The sequence below is a fragment of the Delphinus delphis genome, chromosome 9 (assembly GCF_949987515.2).
Source record: "Delphinus delphis chromosome 9, mDelDel1.2, whole genome shotgun sequence".
In the NCBI taxonomy this organism is placed as follows: Eukaryota; Metazoa; Chordata; class Mammalia; order Artiodactyla; family Delphinidae; genus Delphinus; species Delphinus delphis.
The window spans coordinates 56,915,739-56,938,262 of record NC_082691.1 but is presented as its reverse complement, the minus strand read 5'-3'; the positions used below and the strand labels follow the sequence as shown (position 1 = coordinate 56,938,262).

The window sequence follows — 22,524 nt, the reverse complement described above, 5'->3', positions numbered from 1 at the left end:
AGGTGTACAGCAAAGTGATTCAGATATATACATATATATATTCTTTTAAAGATTCTTTTTCATTATAGATTATTGCAAGATGTTGAATATAGTTCCCTGTGCTATACAGTAGGTCTTTGTTGGTTATCTATTTTATATATAGCGGTGTGTATATGTTAATTCCAAACTCCTAATTTATCCCCCGCCCCACTATCCCCTTTGGTAACCATAAGTTTGTTTTCTATGTCTCTGAGTCTATTTCTGTTTTATAAATAAGTTCATTTATATCATTTTTTTAGACTCCACATGTAAGTGATATCATACGATATTTGTCTTTCTCAGTCTGCCTTAATTCACTTAGTATGATAATCTCTAGGTCCATTCATGTTGCTGCAAATGGCATTATTTCATTCTTTTTTATGGCTGAGTAATATTCCATTGTGTATATATACCACATCGTCTTTATCCATTCATCTGTCAATGGACATTTAGGTTGCTTCCATGTCTTGCCTATTGTAAATAGTACTGCTATGAACATCGGGGTGCCTGTATTTTTTGAGTTAGAGTTTTCTCTGGATATATGCCCAGGAATGGGATTGCTGGATCATATGGTAACTCTGTTTAGTTTTTTAAGTAACCTCCATACTGTGGCTATACCAACTTACATTCCCACCAACAGTGTAGGAGAGTTCCCTTTTCTCCACACCCTCTCCAGTATTTATTATTTGTAGACTTTTTTTTTTTTTTTTTTTTAGTGGCACCCACAACTCTACTTTATTATGGCAAAATGATACAGAGTAAGATCAGCAGAGGGAAAAGACACATGGGACAAAGTCGGGGAAACCAGGCACAAGCTTCCAAAAATCCTTCCCAGTGGAGTCACAGAGGACACCATTCTCCAGCAAGGAGTTGTGACATGTATGAAATGTTGACAACTAGGGAAGTTCATTGGAGACTACGCACCCAGAGTGTTTATAGAGGGCTGGTTGGTAGGCAGCCTCTGCTGGCACATACCAAGTTCTAGATTCCCAGAAGGAAATGAAGTGTTCAGTATAAACCAAAGTGAGAGTAGCGTCGACACATATACACTACAGAATGTAAAATAGTTGGCGGTGGGAAGCAGCAGCATAGCACAAGGAGATCGGCTTTGCGATGACCTAGAGGGGTGGGATAAGGAGGGTGGGAGGGAGGCTCAAGAGGGAGGGGATATGGGGACATGTGTATGCATATGGCTGATTCGCTTTGTTGTGCAACAGAAACTAACACAGAACTGTGAAGCAATTATACTCCTATAAAGATCTATTAAATAAATAAATAAACCAAATGGTTTGTACAAACAATTTAGGAGAGGGAGCCAGAACTGTTACCAGTTCTGGGAACAGTGGGAACACTCTGTGTTCTGAGACACAGTCAAGGCCAGTCAAGGGCCAACCTTGTAAGCAGGTCTTTCACAGGAGAGCAGTCAGGTCTGCTATGTTAATCTTTTCTGCACACACCCTCCTCCCTTCAAGGCACTCTCATGCTGCACTATTCACCGGTCCTCTCTCACTATAATGTCGAACCCCTACTCTCAGCACAATTCTAGCCTCTTCCTCCTGGGAAACTGCAGCCCAGGCAGGCTGCCTCTCAACCCATGGACGCAGTCGATGTCTCTGTGAACTCTGAAGTTCCAGGCCTCTCCTGCTGCAGCTTCTAGCTCTGCTGGCAGCTCCAGCCAGCCCTCTGCCAGAGTAAGAACCAGACAACTTATTCTGTCCTGCCAAACTCTAAGACATACCTGTTACATCCTTTCAAGAATTTTCTCACTACCCTGGACCCCTGTTGATCCTGGAGGCCACTGGAGTTCGCCTTCTTGGCTTGGCAGGGAAGACTTTTCCTTATGTCCTCAACAATGTTCTGCAAAGAAATCTCTCTGGAACAAATCTCTAGGCTTCTCGTATGTGAAGAATGGAGGTGGGTGATGGGCTAAAGGATTCAGGAAGGGATTTGGCCACTTCTTAGCTACTTCGTTGATGTGTCCAGCACCTCTTTGCAGAATTTGCAAGTGTTTGCTCTTTATCGTTTAGAGCTTTGGGCTTCTGCCAAGATTTGCTGTGCATCATGCCTGGGAAAGGACCACCTCAAGTGTCGAAATGGGGCTGGGCGTTGTCGAATTCCTTTGTAACCACGTCGGCAGGAGGCTTTTTCTACTCTCCTGGAGAATAGCAGTGAACTACTGTGCACTTTTAAGGCTGAATAAAGCCCTCTTCTTCCTATTGTAGGTCTTCCTGGAACAGGTGCTAGGGTTGAAGATGTTATTTTAATTGCTCCTCTCCTATTTCTATGGGAGAAGTTTCCACTGGTGTAGCTCTCTTGGGCTCTCTCATCCCATCGCCGACCCAGGAAGAGAGTCTCTTCTGATCGGTGATCTGCTAGTGTTGGAGGGTCTCCTGCAGAGGCAGGGGGTGGCCGTGGCTCACCGCAGGGACAAGGACACTGGCAGTAGAAGTTCTGGGAAGTACTCCTTGGTGTGAGCCCTCCTGGAGTCCACTATTAGCTCCACCAAGGAGCCTGTAGACTTTTTAATGTTGGCCATTCTGACTGGTGTGAGGTGGTACCTCATTGTAGTCTTGATTTGCATTTCTCTAATAATTAGCAATATTGAGCATCTTTTCATGTTTGCATGTCTTTTAACATCAGATTTCATCACTGAACAGTCTCCATTACCCAGATAGTTTATATATCTTTTCTTTTAATCCTCACAACAACCTTGTAAATTAGGTGCAGTTCACAGAATAATAATGGCCCCCAAAAGTTGTCTTCATCCTAATCCCCAGTATTTTACATGATGAAAGGGACTTTGCAGGTGTGATTGAGTTAAGGCCCTCGAGTGGGGAGATTTCCTGGGTTATCCAGGTGGGTCCAGTGTCAACACAGGACCCTTATTAATGAAAGTGGGAAGTGGGAGAGTCAGGGTCAGAGAAGGAGATGTGACAGTGAGAGCAGAGTCAAAGTGATGTGACATGAGAAAGGCTCAACCTGCCATTGCTGCTTTGAAGGTGGAAGGGGCCACCAGCCAAGGAATATGGGCAGCCTCTAGAAGCTGGAAAAGGCAAGGAAACCCTGCGGAATGCAGCCCTGCCGCTATCTTGATTTTAGCCCAGTGAGACCCACTTTGGACTTCTAACCTCCAGAACTATAAAGTAAATTTGTTTGTTTTAAGCCACCACATTTGTGGCAATTTGTTAGCGCACCAATAAAAAACTAACACAGTAGGTATCCTTGTCTCCATTTTATAGGCAAAAAAACTGAAACTTGTAAGAACCTGAGCCACAATTGAAATCTAATTCTCTATGACTTCAAAGGCCACACTTTCCCTTAGAGTCCATTGCTGCCCCTCTTAAATTTGTAGAAGTACTGTCCTTACTGAAATCATCAAATATTAATTGCTGGAACAAATACTTTAGAAAGAATCACTAATGGCATGCTTCTGAATAAATCTGCTTGCCACAGGTAATTTATTGAGAGAAAAGAAAACATCAGTTAAATCTTGCCTGGAGATTCATGAAAAGAAAACCAGAATATCTGAAGCACTTAATTTTAAGGGGATTAACAAAATCATCACTCTTTAGCTTGTTTATTCACTTGGTTGAATTTGTAATGTATCCTAGGTACACTTAGTAGTACACTGGTCATAAAAAGATGCACAACATCATTAATCATCAGGGAAATATAAATTAAAACCATAATGAGATAGCACTATACATCCACTGGAACTGTTAAAATTTGAAAGACTGAGTATACAAGTGTCGGTGAGGATGTGAAGAAACTGAGACCCTCCTAAATTGCTTGTAGGATATAAAATAGTACAGCTACTCTAAAAAACTGGCAGTTTCTTATAAAATGAAATATGCATTTACCCTATTATCCATCACTGCCACTCCTAGATATGTCTTTTAAGGTGTATACATTTGTCAACACTCATCAAACTGTTCACTTACAACCTCTGTAGGTAATTTATATCTTAAGTCTTGAAAAAAGAAACAGGAGTTGAAACGAAAAAAAAAAAAAAAGACTCCTCACACACTGGGGTTCTTGGAATAATCAGTGTGCACAGAGTTAGGACTTTTAAAAGGGAAGTGAGTGGAAAGAGCACCAGGCAGGAACCAGAAGCTTCCTTCTGGTCTCAGTCCCTTCTTTGACTCATCCATGTGACCTTGTGGGATGCATTCCGCCTTCCTGGGTCCCAGATCATCATCTGCAAAATAAATGATCTGCATTAAATGACCTCACAGTTTTCTTCTAACTCTAAAAGTCCATTTTTTTACAAGTTCAAGTGGTAAATCAAATTACTTTAGAAGCTTCTAGTTGATGGAGCACTGTTTTCCCACCACACTCTGATTCTCATCCGTGATTCAGTTCGTACTGGGTCATCAGTTAGCAACATGACTCTAAGAGGTTACATTTTCCTATGGGAAACTTGAATCCACTTTATCAATTAGTTTCCAGGAGCATATCTTTGAGAAAACCAAGTGTGGACCACATACATTCAGATTATGGGCATTTTCCATATTCAGATACAGCATATATGTATATATTAATAGAGACATGGGGATTAGTAAGAACATGCTCTTTAAAAAGCTTTGAGCAAAAGGGTAATGTGACACAGTCAAAATACCACCAGCCTGATAGGCTCTGTGGCCTAAGACAAGCCACTGACATGTTCAGATGACACCTCAGTATCTGCACACATCAAAATCTGCTTCCCCAGTGTTGGTTAAAGGTGAAATGAGATCTTGTCAAATAGGTAAAGCGCGTTTTAACTTGTACAGTGTTGTGCAAATACAAAGTGGTTTGTTTTTATTGAAAATGAGGAGGGGGAGGAGCAAGTGTCCAGGAGGGGATCCTTCTGCAAACAACAGTTGAGGTCCGGCCAGTACTAATTACTGCTCTGATGTGATATAGGAGATAATGAGAGAGAGGATGGTCTTTTAAGGACTCAGAGATAAAGGCATTTTAGAAGGATACCCTTGGTTGCACTGGAGATTTTTGCTGCTTCCAGCAGTCTCTCAGCTCACCCCCTCGTTTGTGTCTGAATAAAGCCCAACCGGCCCTCATCTGCAGGGTGATTGACTTTTGATTTGCCAGGCCTGGTTGGGAAGACCCACGGGAGCCCGGTGTCCATAGCTGGAGGTGGGAGAGGAGTCACAGAGGGTGCTTGGGGAAACTGATTGTGTCATACTGCCAAGGCTCTGCCCAGTGTGGAGCAGGGATGGAGGTGGGGGGTTGGGTGGGAGGGTGGATGGGTAGACAGATGATGCGAAGGTAACGTTACAGCAGAGGTGGGAGGTTGGAGAGCACAGGGTAGAGGAGAAGGGAGGCATGGAGAATGACTCTCTTCCCCAGAGCACAAACTCTCCCAACAGACTTACTCTTTGATGCTGTTATTTCCCCACTGCTATAGTCCCAGGACCTCAGACCGTGTTATCCATGCAGAACGTGCTTAATAAATACTGGTTGAATGAACCGAACGGATGCATAGAAAAAGAGGGTCAAAAGGCAGCATTGGCAGTGCCTTTCCACCCCCACTGTGCCCGGAGGAGTAGGAGAGTCCTGGCCCATCTCTCTGGTCTGGGAGGCAGGAATAGAGAAGGGTTCAGCAGGCTGATGCAGCCAGCCATCTAAACTATCAAATCATGCATTGTTAATACCCTTTTTATGATTACCCACACCCACCAGGCATACTTGATTCTTTCCTTTGCAGTCGAGGAGCCCCAAGAGCAGCACCCTCAAAATGTTTTTTGAATCTTTCAGTTTTCACCACTGCTCTTACTCCAAGCTCCATCATCCTCCATCTGGACCACTGCAGTGTTCAAAGTGTCCTAACTACTAATGAGAGTGCTTAAAGCCCTGTGAGTGATGAATTGGTAGATTAGGATTGACATAAATACACTAATATGTATAAAATAGATAACTAATAAGAACCTGCTCTATAAAAAATAAATAAATTAAACAACAACAAAAAAAGTCCTATGAGAATTGACCTCCGTTTTCCTTCTCTACTTTGTCACTCACCATGCTGCCCCTTCCTCACTTTCCTATAGCCACACTGGCCTTTCCTCTGTTCCTCAAACTTGTCAGATTGCCTCCCTACCTCCGGACCTCTGCACCTGCTATTACCACAGCTCCAGCTTATGTGGCTGGCATTTTCTTGTCATTCAGAGAGCCTTTCCTAACTAACATGCCTTCCCCATGTCACCCTGTACGCCCTATCTCCTCATCTTGTTTTATTTTCTTTACAGGACTTACCTCTATCTGGAGATAGTTTTAATTGCTGTTTACTTGTTTTTTGGCCCCTCTTCCTTAGGAATGTGCTCCCTCCGTGGGCAGGGATTTGTAAGTGTTGTTGAGTGTTGTGACCTCTATTTTCAAATGTTTGTGGCACCTAGTAGGCACTAAGTAAAATTTTGTGAATGAATGCCTGTTCACCAAGTGCCTTCTTGACTCTAATTTAGTTTTCCGAATAGACTGCTTATAGAGAACGTGCTGGCCAGGGGACAGGGATGTCTGTCCTATTCCCTAACAGCTCTATTTTTCATATAAATAAATACATAGATACTTGAGTTTGTGTACCTTAGCCTCTGTGGGTCTGGTTAATGTGAATCTGTCCCTAAAAGATGGATTGTCTCTCAGGGCACTAACAAATCAGGTGTTTGAGCCTGTAGATCTAAGAGCTGTGATCCACACTGAGAAGCATTCATTAAGAAAGATACCCTGCCTCAGTGATCCTTGACCTTCCACTCATGACCTTCGTGGCCTTATCATGAGTGTCCCCTGGGCTTCTTTTAGGATCTTCTCTAGAAACAAACAGAGAAGAGCTCTTGATGGAAAAACCTCCAGAAAGGAAAGGAAGGCTGTTATAAGTATTCAACAGGTCTTTCATCTTGAGCTTTTATATTTGTAGCATCTTTCCATCCTACCCCAAATGCTATCAGCATAATAAGACAAGCTTACACTTCTGGAGAATGAGAAGAAGGATAAGCTAATAGCTATTGAGTGCTTTATTACACATCAGGCACTAAGGACTTTATAAATATTATCTCACTTAAAGCAATATTTATAAAAACCAATAGGAATAGAGAAAATATAAACAGTGTATAAAACTTGGATATTTAAGATGAAATAACACAAAGGGTCAGACTGGCAAATCAGACTCATAGGAGTTAGAGATCTCGCCCAGTAAATATAGTTTCTAATAATTTCAAGAATACAGGTGATTTTGAGATACAGGTGAATCCTAGAGCCCCTGATCTATGAAAGCTGCTCTCTGGTCTTTTCTTGCCACATTAGGATTTTCTCTGGCACAGATTTAACATATGAGGCCTTTAAGCAATGTATGCTGTCATCACTAAAGCACAAACAACAACTTGGGTCATGAAACATCTCAATTTTATACTCACATAGTTACATAGTTTACATGTCACCTTCCAAGGAGCCGTGCCTCATAAATCCATAGATTCCAGGTGTGTTTATCATAAGCCATCCTAGACTGACCAGGTATATCCTGCTAAAAAGTTTTCATAGGTAAGAGCTCTCTCAGTGGTAATACCCATTAGTTTCCTTTCCAGGAGGTCTATCATTAGCATTTTTACAAGGATCTTTAATCAACTAACTTATTTTTCCACCCCTCCCCCCCTTCCTTCGCTCCTTCATTCCTTCCTTCCTCTTTCTTTCTTTCTTTTTTCTTTTTTTCTTTCTTTCTTTCTCTCTTTTCAGCCAGTGGCTTCTCAGGAAAAGAGAAAAAATAGCTCTGCTAACCTCTTTTTTCCTCCAAGGAATAGGTTTCTGATCCTAAGAATTCCACTGAAAACAGTGCAGTGGTTACTTTCATATGCCCCCAAAGCCTTTCACCGCAAATGAACTCTGCTGCTGTCCAGGGAGAGCCAGCACAGATTGGCAGCTTCTCCTTAAGCAGTCTCGTACCCCTTTGGCTTCCAGACCTGTTTCTCTGCTGCAGGGGTCATATATCTCACCACTAACTATATTTCTATCACTGAGTTTACATTTGGTTATTTTTCCACATAGTTCTTAGGTTTTTGTTTTGTTTTAAGGATTTGTCTTTCAAACAGCTCTTAATAGCGACGTTTTGTTTCTTTTGTTCCACTGACCAACATCTACCACCAACAACCAGTGGGGTTAGGCTGATATAAACAGTGTTAGCACACTGAGTCCAAGTTCTATTCAAATGCTATTGAAAGCCCACTGCATGCCTACTCAGTACTGAGGATGGAAAAGACATGGTCCCTGCTCTCAGGGAACTCGCAGTCCATTGGGACATAAAATGTGTCTATCCCCCAATCCTCCAACATCATGGAGTCACCCTGCCTTTAACATCTAAGTAAAAATGGCTGTGTCTTCAAAGAGGAGGTAATGACAATTCTCTCCCTAATGGTATCCTGGAGTCAATTTAAACCAAATGTTTTTGTTCTTCTTAAACACCAGTAAATTAATAGAAACAATGGAATGTGCTTGACGCTGTTGCATAAGCAGAAGGAGGAAGTGACTAGTAAATTCTAACTGGGGATGTGAAAGATAGCTCAGATAGGAGGTGGTAAGCTGGGTCCGATGAATGACTAGGCATTTATTAAGTGGGAGAAGGACATACCAAGCAGCAGGCACAAGGCAGAAACATGAAAAAGCAAAGAATATTTAGCGAGCTCCCAGTGGTTAAGTATGAATAAAGCATTCACTAAAAGAGGAGTGTGAAAAGTGGCAAAGATGGTGTAATAAACAAAAGGCAGCTTACTGTCCTCAGCATTTTCTAAACATAAAAGCAAATCTGGGGGCTTCCCTGGTGGCGCAGTGGTTGAGAGTCCGCCTGCCGATGCAGGGGACACGGGTTCGTGCCCCGGTCCGGGAAGATCCCACATGCCGCGGAGCGGCTGGGCCCGTGAGCCATGGCCGCTGAGCCTGCGCGTCCGGAGCCCGTGCTCTGCGACGGGAGAGGCCACAACAGTGAGAAGCCCGCGTAACGGAAAAAAAAAACCAACAAGCAAATCTGGGATAATTATCATAAACAATCGAGAAGTATCCCAGCCAGGGCCAGGACTAGGGTGAGGCAAGTGAGGGACTCATCTTGGGTGCAAAGACAGATAATATTTCAACACAAAATTTCAAATAAAGATAGGATCAGCATTACTGAGTTTTCCTTTTGCCTCAAGCTCCAATATGCCTCTGCAAGGCACTTCTTTATTTGAAATTTTGACATTTGTTCATAATGGATTTTTTGGCACTGATTTTGATTTTTTAAATATTTCATTGTTTTGTCTTGATGACTGAGTTTTTTGACTACCCTCTTAAAATTTTTGCATCTGAGTGCTTTACTCACCCTAGTCCCAACCCTGATTCCAGCCAAACTTTATCCATTAGCATGTGTGAAAGACAGAGCATGTCTCCCTGGAATAAAAGAACAAATTTTCTAATGATAACAAGTAATAAAATTCACAGCAGTGGGTGGCTGATGGGATACAGAGATAAGGGAAAGACAGGAATCAGGAATTTCATCTTGGAAAACCGTATGGAGGTTCCTCAAAAAATAAAAATAGAACTACCACATGATCCAGCAATTCCACTCCTGGGTATTTATCCAAAAGAATCAAGAGCGAGGTCTTAAGAAGAAATTGTACACCCGTGTTCACAGCAGCAGTATTCACAAGAGCAAAGAAATGGAGGCAACCCAAATGTCCATCGACAGATAAATGAAAAAGAAAATGTGCTGTATATATGCAGCAGAATATTGTTCCTTAAAATGGGATGTTATGCCTTGAAAAGGAAATCCTGTCACATGGTACAACACAGATGAACCTTGAGGACATTATGCTCTGTGAAATAAGCTGGTCACAAAAAGACAAATACTGTATGATTCTATTTATATAAGGGATCTAAAGTACTCAAATTCATAGAAACAGAACGTAGAATGATGGCTACCAGGGGCTGGAGGGAGGGGGAATGGACAGTTATTGTTTAATGTGTGCAGAGTTTCAATTTGGCAAGATGAAAAATTTCTGGAGATCTGTTTCACAACAATGTGACTATATTTAGCACTACCAAACTGAACACTATGTATGTACCTATATACATACATTTCCTATCTCTGCTAAGAGGGCCTAGGAGCAATGACATCGTAGTAGCCAAAAAGGCTCAGGAGTCACTTACTGTCAAGGCCAATAGCCTTATCTATTTCAATAATTTTTCTTTTTTATTGAAGTATAGTTGATTGACAATACTTTGTTAGTTTCAGGTAAACATCAAAGTGATTCAGTTATATATGTTATATATATATATATTTCAGATTACTTTCCATTATAGATTATTACAAGATATTGAATATTGTTCTCTATGTTATACAGTAAATCCTTGTAGCTTATCTATTTTATATATAGTGGTGTGTATCTGTTAATCCCATACTCCTGACTTATCCCTCCCCCTTTGGTAACCATAATTTTGTCTTCGATATTCATGGGTCTGTTTCTGTTTTATAAATTGATTCATTTGTATTATTTTTTAGATTCCACGTATGAGTGTGGAATCATATAATAATTATTTTTCTATGACTTCACTTAGTATGATAATCTCTAGGTCCATCCATGTTGTTGCAAACGACAATATTTCATTCTTTTTTTATGGCTGAGTGATATTCTATTGTATATATATATATACACCATATCTTCTTTAACCATTCATCTGTTGAGGGACACTTAGGTTGCTTCCATGTCTTGCCTATTATAAATAGTGTTGCTATGAACATTGGGGTGCATGTATCTTTTCCAAGTAGAGTATTTGTCTTTTCCAGATATATGCCCAGGAGTGGGATTACTGGATCATATAGTACCTCTATTTTTAGTTCTTTAAGGAACTGCCTTACTGTTTTCCATAGTAGTTGCACCAATTAACATTCCTGCTAACATCAATAATTCTTGAGGTCATTATTTTATCACTTCAACAACTGATATAGGCAATAATGACCCTGGATCATAACGAAAAGGTTAAAATTTAACATACAGTCACAATTTCCTGGTTAAGGAGGCATGTAAAAGACTTCCATCAAAACTTAACACCCAGGTCTTAGTTTATCAATAACCATTTTCCAATGTAAGGAGCCAAGCTTTCTTGGAGAAGTGGTTGATTCCAGGGCTTGTGCAGGAAAAATACAAAATGAGCTTGGAATATTTTATACTGAGAAAAATTAAGGAACTGCTTGAAAAAGGATGGGGGGGCCTCTCAAAAAGATACAAAAGCCAGCTAGAAGAGGTTCCCAGACAGCAAAGATGGAACAATTTGAGCAATAAACTAAATCATGTCGAATTGATTATAATCTATAAAATAAAATGAATTTTTGCTGATAGTAATTAAGTAATTAACTTTTTTTTTTTTTTTTTCGGTACACGGGCCTCTCACTGTTGTGGCCTCTCCCGTTGTGGAGCACAGGCTCCAGACGCGCAGGCTCAGTGGCCATGGCTCACGGGCCCAGCCGCTCTGCAGCATGTGGGATCTTCCCCGACCGGGGCACGAACCCGTGTCCCCTACATCGGCAGGCGGACTCTCAACCACTGCGCCACCAGGGAAGCCCTTAACTTTTTTTTTTAATGTATTTTTTTTCGGCTGAGTTGGGTCTTCATTGCTGCGCGCGCGGGCTTTCTCTAGTTGCGGTGAGCAGGGGCTACTCTTCCTTGCAGTGCGCGGGCTTCTTACTACGGTGGCTTCTCTTGTTGCGGAGCTCGGGCTCTAGGCACGCAGCCTTCAGTAGTTGTGGCACACAGGCTCAGTAGTTGTGACGCACGGGCTTAGTTGCTTTGTGGCATGTGGGATGTGGGATCTTCCCGGACCAGGGCTCAAACCCTGTCCCCTGCATTGGCAGGTGGATTCCTAACTACTGAGCCACCAGGGAAGTCCCATAATTGACTTTTAAAAGGAGAAGGGACAAGTCTTTCTTACAAAGAATACCAGTTTAAAAGGTAAAAGAAATTAAGGAAATAGAAAAAATCAACATTGGAGGAAGGATCCACCAAGGGATGCTAAAATCGGTGAGTGAAAACTTGAGGAAAAACAGTATATAAGCATAGTCTCAAAGTATCTCATCCAAGATATTGGGTAAGTTTACAGTAGAAAAATCCAGCAGACATCCCCTTAACTAAGCAATCAAAGGTTAACATCACTGGTCATAAGACATCTGGACATGATGTGTCCCTGATTCTATGCACCAAGAAAGGTACTTCACTTCTATGGTAGTCTTCCCCAAAGTGTGTAACCTCGATCTAATCACATTACACATCAAAACCAAAATGAGAGGCATTCTACAAAATCACTGACCAGTACTCTTCAAAAGTGTTAAGGTCAAGAAAGATAAGGAAAGACTATGGAATGATCACAGATTGGAGGAGACTAAGAAGACATGACAACTAAATGCAATGTGGGGTCTTGGATTGGATCTTGGGTCAGAAAAAGGAATGGGTGGAATTCAAATACAATGTTTAATTTAGTATTATACCAATGCTAATTTCCTGATTTTTATAATGGTACCATGGTTACGTAGGATATTAACATTTGGAAAAACAGTTTGAATGCTATATGTGAATTCTCTGTACTGTTTTTGCAACTATATTTTCTGTATGTTAAAATTATTTCAAAATAAAAAGTTGAAAAATTCCTAATGGACAGAACTTTATGGTGATGAAAATATATAATACATTTCATTTATTATGATTTAACTGCAAATGCACTTCTGATATTTTGCTGATATACATGTTTCTCAGTGTATAGTTATAGCCTGTGTTTACATACTGGTGTTCTCCTCCACTCCCTCCCACCCCAAGTAATTGCACTCATGGAATAATTTTTTTTTTTGCAGTACGAGGGCCTCTCACTGCTGTGGCCTCTCCCGTTGTGGAGTACAGGCTCCAGACGCGCTGGCTCGGCCATTGCTCACGGGCCCAGCCGCTCCGCGGCATGTGGGATCCTCCCGGACTGGGGCACGAACCGTTGTCCCCTGCATCGGCAGACGGACTCTCAACCACTGCGCCACCAGGGAAGCCCAGAATAATTTTTTTTAATAATTCTTTTATTGAAGTATAGTTGATTTACAGTGTTGTGTTAATTTTTGCTATAGAGAAAAGTGATCCAGTTATACATATATATGCATTCTTTCTTAATATTCTTTTCCATTATGGTTTATCACAGGATATTGAATATAGTTCTTTGTGCTATACAGTAGGACCTTGTTGTTTATCCATTCTGTATGTAATAGCTTACATCTGCTAATCCCAAACTCCCACTCCATCCCTCCCCCAATCCTCTCCCCCTTGGCAACCACAAGTCTGTTCTCTATGTACTCATGGAATAATTTGACTTGGTCAGTATGGGTGGTCCCATGCTGGGCGCTGAGAACAAGAAGGTGAATAGCACTTGGTTTTTGCTTTTGAAAAATTTACTGAAGAGTAGGGATAATTAATGTGAAAAGAAAAGAAATCAATATGATATATGAAAGAAATATGAAAGAAATCAATATGATATTTCATATATATATGAAATCAATATATGATATGACAAGCTTCATAAAGGTAGATAAGCAAATAACTGTGAGATACAAAGATGCTACTGTCTTTTTCTTTTTAAAAAGAATTCAGAGTCTAACATATTAACATAATCTGCATAATTATGTTTAAAGAACATACAATCATCCATAATGTAATATGCTGCAGTTGGCCAGGCTGTTCTCTAATGGGAACAGAAGTGTTGGGTATATGGGAGCTCTTCCCACTTTTCAGGGAAGAAGACATTTCCACAAGTTTCCTTGCGGTCAGCAGGCAAGAGCAGGTCAAGGAGGTTGGACGACTTCCTCTGCAGGCGGAAGAGCGCTCCAGCCTCCCAGCTCTGCAATTGCAGACCATGCATTTGCTGTTCCGAGCCTATCAGTTGCAAATCAGTTCTCCTAAAAGGAGACGTATGGGATGGCCCGAGCTCAGTTTCATGAAGGAAGAGGTCAATCAGATTCTCACCTAAGAGCTCAACTAATTTGTCTCATTTCTGACTTACAGCCTCCCCAAGCCTCCTCTCGGAAGTACCACCTATCACACCAATTTTCGTAATTGCAGGTAACTGAATAATTGGCACGTTCATTTCTCTGGCAAGACTTTCCTGTCGATTCTGTCCCCAGAAGCCTATAAGGACCCAAGGCCCTGCTGAGGATGGCAGGGGATGGATCTCAGTCTCCCGGCTCACACTGCCCCCAACGATCACCCTCACTCCTCCATCTTCAGCCTCCTCTTTTCTGGCTTCTTCCTTCCTGCTGGAAACATGTGGGGGGTCTCTCTCTGCTGCTTCCATAGTGTGACAATGCTCTCCTTGAACGAAAGGTGCATGGCTGAGGGCAGTAAGGAAATATTTTACTCTGCCCAAATACACAAATAAAGGCAGCAAATAAATGAATAAATATCTTCCTTTGACACTTTACCCACCTTTAGCCACTCCCCTGTCTATCTCGTTCCCATCTCAGAGTCTTTGGTGCCTTAAAGTCATTGGGCCGAACACTGAACCCATTGTTTATCTCCATGCTGGCAAACTAACAACCCCCCAAACCACAGTTCCCTTCTCTTTCATGACCTTGGTTGCTGGCTTCTCTATCACCCAAGTCACCCACGCCAGATCCTATATATGATCCTAGACATTTACCAATCTCTTTCTTCTGACATCTAAGTGGTCACCAATTTCCATCAATTTTACCCCCTTAATATCTTTCAAATCCATTCCTTTCCCCCGTGCCCCCATCCCCACTGCCGCCATGTGGACTCAGGCCTTCTCAGTCTTGCCTGAACCATTGAAATAGCCTCCACTCTGCTCTCACTCCACCTTCTCTCTGTCCACACGGCTGCCCAGGTGCAGATCTACCTCCCCACACCCTGGATTGAAACATTTCAGTGTTTCCCTTAGTGTGGTTTGCACAGATTTTCTTTTCTTTTCTTTTCTTTTTTTAAATAGAAGTATAATTTATGTACAATATTATATAAGTTACAGGCGTGCACACAGTGATTCACAACCTTTAAAGGTTATACTCCATTCATAGCCATCACAAAACACTGGCTATACTGTCTGTGCTGCACAATACATCCCCACAGTTTATTTTCTACATAATAGTTTGTACCCCTTAATCCCCCACTGCCATATGACCCTTCCCCCCTTCCCTCTCCCCACCGGCAACCACCAGTCTGTTCTCTATATCCACAGCTTTTCTTGATCTGGCCCTTGCCAACCTCAAATTCTCATTTCCTACCTCCATAAGAAACGATATTTATGAAAAGCTTCCCTCATTCTAGAAGACGTAGTACTTCGTGTTTTGTTAGTTATTTCATTTAATGTTCATAAAAATCCTTTGGTGGAGGTATTATTTTTTTATCCACCTCTTCACAGATAATAAAAGTGAAGCAAAGAGAGGTTAAGAGTTTTGCTCCACTTTACATGATTGTAAGTGGCAGAGCTGGGACTTGAATCCAGGTGTCCTGGGGTCAGAGTCTGCTCTTGGCCACAAGCTCTGATGTCACCTCTCTCCTCCAGCCTCCAACCTCAACATATACACACCAGCAAACCTGAATGGCCAGTGTTTGCACACACTCAAAATACTGTTTCATGATTTGCATGTGTTATTTTCCCTCTTGGAATACATTTCTGCCTCTTATTTGCCTGAACTTTATTTAGCCTTCAAAACCCTACTTTAATATCAGTTCTCTTATGAAGATTCGCTGTCTGCTTTCTCCATAGACCGTTGTCCATTTTGTTATTACTTGGTTCCTTACATATATATATATATATATATATATATATATATATATGACGTGACGTGGAAATTATTTACTTTTCTGTCTCACCATTTTGTTAGGACATGTTAACAGTCTTATTTATTGTTATTCCTCAGCAACGGGCATACTTTATGTAGAAAATATGGACACATTTCAAATGGTGTTGGTGCTAAAAGTTTTACCTTTTTTTTTTTTTTTGCGGTACGCGGGCCTCTCACTGTTGTGGCCTCTCCCGTTGCGTAGCACAGGCTCCGGACGCACAGGCTCAGCGGCCATGGCTCACGGGCCTAGCCGCTCCGCGGCATGTGGGATCTTCCCAGACCGGGGCACGAACCCATGTCCCCTGCATCGGCAGGCGGACTCCCAACCACTGCACCACCAGGGAAGCCCAGTTTTACCTTTTTTTGATTAAAACAATGAAAGTCAAAGGGCTGAAATATGAAATACTGGAGGGCTTCTTCATCACATAAGTAAATCAGCTTTTGGTTTTCTTTTATTTTGAAGGACAGTTTAATAATTAGAAAAAAGGAGCCACCAGTTATTCAAAACATGACTTGCAATAATCTACTTCCTAACTCAGCCTGGCAGCTCTGTTCTAAGAAAATAATGGGATTTGCTTAAAAGTCAGCATAAGTGGGGGGGGGGGGGAATTAGCAAAAGAGAGTGTCATTTCCTTCTACCATCTCAAGTAAGTGATCACAGATGCTCTCCTTATGGAACTGTATCCCCCCCACCCAGAGGACCTGGAGCATCAGACAGCGGGTCCACTCTTGCAGTCACTTCCAGACCCAGTCAGGAACCAGGAGCCAGAGATGCCCCAAGCATGGCCACGTAAGACCTTACAGGGAGAGTCTTACAGGAAACGGTCAGCTGGTCATTGCAAGGTTTAATCCAGAATGCGAGACTGGGTCAGATTGAGCGGGCTTCTAGTGGAACAGGAGTGCAAGAAGCAAACTCCCCACAGTTATGTGCCTGCGTCTTCTCTATGCTATAAATATGACAGTGCAGCAAAAATGGTGCTTCTGATCAGACGGCAGAGTCCTGCCACAGACAAGTAGAATTTAAACACATCAGTTAACTTGAATCACTACTTTCGTTTCCAATCAGCCTGGTTGTGGGAATAAATTTCTACCTGTTTTCTTATAGTTATCACCCAGTGCTTATTTTCATTTCACAGCAGCCTCTGGAGAGAAAGAGAGAGAGGAAGGGAGGGAGGGAGGGAGGGGAAAACCACGCTGAATCGCTAAGCAGAGCACCCATCCATTTGACAGATATTTTTTGATGGGCCACCCAAAGATGATGAGGACAGAGCTCCTATCTTTAAGGAGCTTCCAGTCTAGTGGGGGATTAAGACACACAAGTACTTGTACAAATTATAACAAGATCTTAGAGATGGTAGAGAAAGAAATAATCAGTCTGCCAGGTGGAGCTAGGAAATGTTTCCCAGAAGAGGTCAGGCTAGATCATGAATGGGTATCGGAACTATACCAGAAGGGAGAAAGGAGGCTTTTGAGGAACGGTGACAGCGCGGTGCAAAGGCTTGGATGTACGGAGGACCTTGGTCGGCCCTGGGAGTGGGGAGTAGCTCTCCGTGGCTGGAGCACAGTGTGTGTGGCCTTTATGGTAGGAAGGACAGGCTTGGGCTCAGGGGTCCAGGGGCTTGGAGGACAGGCCGAGGAACTGGATTCCATCCTAACTGCCTCAGTAACGTGTCGTGTCTTCCCCTCTTCTCCATGCCTGCTGTCACCTGCACAGTCCAGCTCCTGCCTGGATACTACCGAAGCCTGCTAATGGCTCTCTCTCATCCATTCTTGCTGCCTCCAATCTGTTCTGAGGGATCACGGCTGTTCTTAAATCTCTTCATTTGAGTTCCAGAACAGGTGAAACTAATCCAGACTAAAAGAGAAAGCAGAGCAGTGGTTGCCAGAGGAGGGGGGCTAACTGCAAAGGAGCATGGGGCAACTTTCTGAGTGAAAGAAACATGCTGTGTCTTGATAGTGGTGCTGGCTGCTCATTGAACTGTACACTTTGAACATGGGGGCATTTTACTGTTTTTAAATTATACCTCAATAAAGTTGATTTCTAAAAAAAAAGACAACCTTTATTTGCCCTGGGAGGAAGACCAGTACCCTGCTCCGTGGCACACCAGACCCCAACGCCTGCCGCTTTCCCCGGCCCGGCCTCACCTGCTTCTCCTGATTGCAGGACTCACCGTGCCCTTCTCCTCACTGAGAACCGTGCCCGTCCTTTCTGACCAGGATGCTCAGCCTGTCTCTGCTGCCCACTCAGCCACGCGGCCCAGCTGACTCCCGCTCGTCCTTCACGTTGTGGCTGAAATTTCAGATCCTGCAGGGTGCGGTTTCTGGACCCGCAGGCTCTGGTGCCCCTGCCCGCACTTCTGTGAAGCACTGAACACTTCTGTGAGTATTTGTTCCACATCTGTCATCCCCTCTAGACAGCAAGCTTCATGAGGATGGGGCTTACTTACTGCTACCTCCCCACCACCTAGCCCAGTGGCTGACTTGGGAAGGCGTAACAAATGTTCGTTGAATTCACCAACTCATTTTAGGGTTTTAAGCAGGTTTGAGAGAGATGCTCATATGTATGTTTGTTGGTGGTGGTTTTTGGCCACGCCTTATGGCACGCGGGATCTTAGTTCCTCTCCCAGGGATCAATCCCGGGCCCCCTGCAGTGGAAGCATGGAGTCTTAACCACTGGACCACCACGGAAGTCCCTGCATGTTTTTTCTAACAGAGGTTCTCAACTATGATGTTTGAACGTGTCTAGGGTCTTGAGAAACATCATTTAGAAAGATCCCTCTGCCTGTGCCAGGGAAACATTCGTGAGGCACGGAGGAAAAGGAAGTGGAGGTTGAAACCAGAGTGATTCGCGGGGAGAGTGACAATCATCCAAAATCGGGGCTGGCTGGGTGGCTGGGGAGGAAGCTGGAACTAAATTAAAAGGAGACAGATTGAGAGATAATTAGGAAATAGAACCAACAAACTTGGTCATCAATAGGATGGGAAGTTACCCTTCAAGGAAGGAGAAGGGGTGTGAACACGAAGGTAGGCAGACAGATATAAGTTATGTTAACTTGGGCAAGTTACTTAACCTCTCTAATTTCCTCATCTGTAAAATGGGGAGAAAATACCCACATCGCAGGGCTGTTGTCAGGATTACAAGGACTGAATTAATTTCTGTAACGCACTAGGAGAACTGCCTGACATAGGGTAAGCCCTGGATGAGTATTTGACCTTATAGCTATAGATACATGAATAAACAGATATGTAGAAACACTGACAGATAAGTGGTGGGAGGGGTGGATGGATGGACAGATGGATAGATGGTAAAGAGAGAGATAGACGGATATTGGACGTGGAGGATTAAGGAGAGAGCATGATCCCTGGAATATTTTTCCAAGAGCAGTCACAGATTGGAGCAAATCTACCTACACTCTTCTTCTTTCTTTATGTCCAGTGATCAGGGTACCAAGTGGTCTTTGGTTTATGGGACAGAGCCACGACTACTGACCCACATGGGACCACTGGAAGCATGCAGTAGGCAAAGGGCTGCGGTGACAGGAATGTGCCACACAGGCGTCCCCTGAGATGGGCTGTGGGGCACGTGGGGCAGTGAAGTCAGACACAGCTCTTGCCGCTGTGGCGCGGGGTGCTCACAGAGGTACTCACCCTTCCCAACTCCCTTATCTTTCTTGATCTGTAGACATTTTGTCACTCACCTGCTTTCTAAAGTCTGTTGTTTGTTAAGATTCACCACCACAGGATGATTTAGGAATCCATGTATGCTACCTGGAAAGACACTGGCCTGGGAGTTAGAAGGCCTGTGCTCTAGCATGGATAGTAAAGTTAGTGTTTGGTCTTGAGCTGGTCATTTCATTTCTCTGGCTTCAGTTTTTGGATGTATAAAATAAATGGACTACACTAGATCATTTTTGAAGCTTCTCACAGCTCTAACACACCTGCACCTGCAGCCTGACCAGCCTCTGTTCTCGTTCTTGTCCCTAAACTCAACTCTCTACCCCTACTCTCTCATCTTCTATACCTTTGCCATTTCCTTGGTGTAGAATGCCCTCCTCTCCTTGTCCTTCTGCTAACCTCCCATACATAGTTTTCAAGTTACAGTGCTACCTTCCCTGTGAATCTTTCCTTGGCACCCTCAAGTTTAGGCACTCACTCCTTATGCACCTGGTATACTCTCTATGTACATGAATCATAGCATATCCTCAGTGATTTGTTTATATGCCTATATCCCCAAAAGGTTATAATGCTTTTAATGCAGGACTTACATTTGTATCAGTCAGGGGCCAGTTTCAGAGAACAGAATCCCCTCTAACCAGTTAAAGCAGGAAAGGATTTGTTACAGATATTAAATGGGGTATTAAGTCATTAGGAGGGGAAAAGAAAGACTCAAGGTTAGGCTTTCAGGAACCACTCACAAAGCCACATTGCAGAACTGGGCCACTGAGAGAGCTGCTGCCTCTTTTGGTAGCGGGAAGTCTCCAGCTTCACGACAGTACACCATCAGAACAATCAGGAACTAAATTCTCTCCATGTAAATATCATAGTCAGATTCTCAAAAAGAGCAAGAATCTGTTGAGCCATCACCACCCCTGTTTGGACAATGTTTCTCGCACCAGGACACCCCCTAAACTTCTAACTAGTCCGGACATTGATTACACTGGGATCAGGTGCTAAGTGTGGTCTAAAGAGCTGTCGCCAAAGGAAGTTAAGTTCACGTGGCACAAACATGGTGAAGGGGGCTGCTACAGATGAGGGTGTGGCCAGTATGTTTACTCTTTCTTTTTGCTGAGGAGACCAATTTTCCCCCTCCTAATGGGATTTTTTAGTGGTGATCAATGGCAAGTCAATCTCCTGGCTGGTTATTAATTAAATTTAAATCTGCTCTTAACCCTAACAGTTTCTTCAGCTTATGCCTCCCACAAAACACAAACTGCTTTAACAAAATAGGGCAGGATCAGAGAATCTTGGGAATAGGAAGACGTTCAGGGGTCATAAAGTCCAGTGGTTACCAAATACCACTTTGTAGTAAAAGGAGAAAAATAGTATAATGTAATTAGCTTTATTTTATCTAAGTGTATTTAGTTTAAAGTCTTGGCTTAAGACTTTTTTGTCCTCCTATTTCTTTAGTGATAGACGGTATTTGTAGTTCATAGCTATTTTTTGTTTAGGTTTTCCTTGGCAAAATAACAATTAGGTTGTCCTTTGTTGTCCTCCTTTTGAGTTGCCTGTTGGTTTTTATTTATTTATTTATTTTTGGCTGCGTTAGGTGTTCATTGTTGCATGCGGGCTTTCTCTAGTTGCTACGAGTGAGGGCTACTCTTTGTCGTGGTGTGCGAGCTTCTCATTGTGGTGGCTTCTCTTGTTGTGGAGCACAGGTTCTAGGCGTGCGGGCTTCAGTAGTTGTGGCACGCGGGCTCAGTATTTGTGACTCGTGCCTCTAGAGCGCAGGCTCAGTAGTTGTGGCTCATGGGCTTAGTTGCTCCGCGGCAAGTGGGATTTTCCCAGACCAGGGCTCGAACCCATGTCCCCTGCATTGGCAGGCGGATTCTAACCACTGCGCCACCAGTGAAGTCCCTACCTGTTGATTTTTAATCTATTCTGTCATGCCCCTAAAGGTCTATACCACAGTTTCACTATGACACTTGTGTTACTGTCATCCTTCATACCCTATCATCTATCAGGATTTTAAGACACTGAACAAGTACCTGGACATGTGTTAGGACCTCAAGATACATAGGATAATTTCATGTGTGTGTGGTGCTCATTTTATTTTATTTTATTTTAATTTTTTATTGAGGAATATTTGATTTACAATATTATATTAGTTTCAGGTGTACAACAGTGATTCAAAATTTTTATAGATTATACTCCATTTATAGCTATAAAATGTTGGCTACATTCCCTGTACCGTACATTTCACCCTTGTATCATATTTATTTTCTACCTAGTATTATATATTTTTTTTTCTTTTTTTTTTTTTTTTTTTTTGCGATACGCGGGTCTCTCACTGTTGGGGCCCCTCCCATTGCGGAGCACAGGCTCTGGACAGCCGCTCTGGGTGGCATGTGGGATCTTCCTGGACCGGGGCACGAACCCGTGTCCCCTGCATCGGCAGGTGGACTCTCAACCACTGCGCCACCAGGGAAGCCCTCTACCTAGTATTATAATTTGTACCTCTTAATTCCCTAAGATAACTGGTATACTTTCTATGATTCCTTGTCACTGCCTCCATCCCATCTCACGTCACAAGGAATTATTTTGACACTCTACTCATAAATAAGGCCCAGCTCGTTTGTGAGAAAGTAAGCTGTAATGTTTAGTGTGTCTTGGCATGCTTTCCCTACTTCAGCTAGGGTTATTTTCCTCTTTCTCTTATCATTTGCATATGTGTAGTCTATTTTTATTTATCCTAACGTTAGCTTTTATTCTATCTATATTTCAGTTACATTTTCCAGGACTTCTTTTCCTGGAATGCTTCTGATGATGTCATTTCTCTTAAATCCAAACTTACTCTTTATGATTGGGTGGAAGCATCTATGACTTCGTCTATCCATTTGCCAGCATTTGGTACCCATTATGTCACTCTAGTTTGCTTTTCTGGGCCTGCGTGTGAGCCCTCAGATGCACTACCTGCCCTCCCTGGGTTCTGCTCTGCATCATGGGAGTGGGCGGACCCC

At 42.8% G+C, this 22,524-nt stretch overlaps 2 long non-coding RNA genes across 3 annotated transcripts in view; both read left to right on the top strand.

Annotated features, from left to right (window-relative positions):
• Positions 1–13,309, top strand: part of LOC132431079 (uncharacterized) — a 43,103-nt gene extending 29,794 nt beyond the window's left edge. Inside the window, exon 3 of the long non-coding RNA XR_009520624.1 lies at positions 12,866–13,309. This is a non-coding gene — a long non-coding RNA (uncharacterized lncRNA). The remainder of the gene's footprint in view (positions 1–12,865) is intronic.
• A 6-nt stretch (positions 13,310–13,315) lies between these two features.
• The window catches only part of LOC132431076 (uncharacterized), a 35,846-nt gene continuing 26,637 nt past the window's right edge, over positions 13,316–22,524 (top strand). The window contains exons 1-2 of one of the 2 annotated variants that reach the window (XR_009520620.1): positions 13,316–14,108; positions 18,012–18,226. This is a non-coding gene — a long non-coding RNA (uncharacterized lncRNA). Of the gene's footprint in view, positions 14,109–17,485; positions 18,227–22,524 lie in introns of those variants that run through there. The other variant, XR_009520621.1, reaches the window with a different exon arrangement.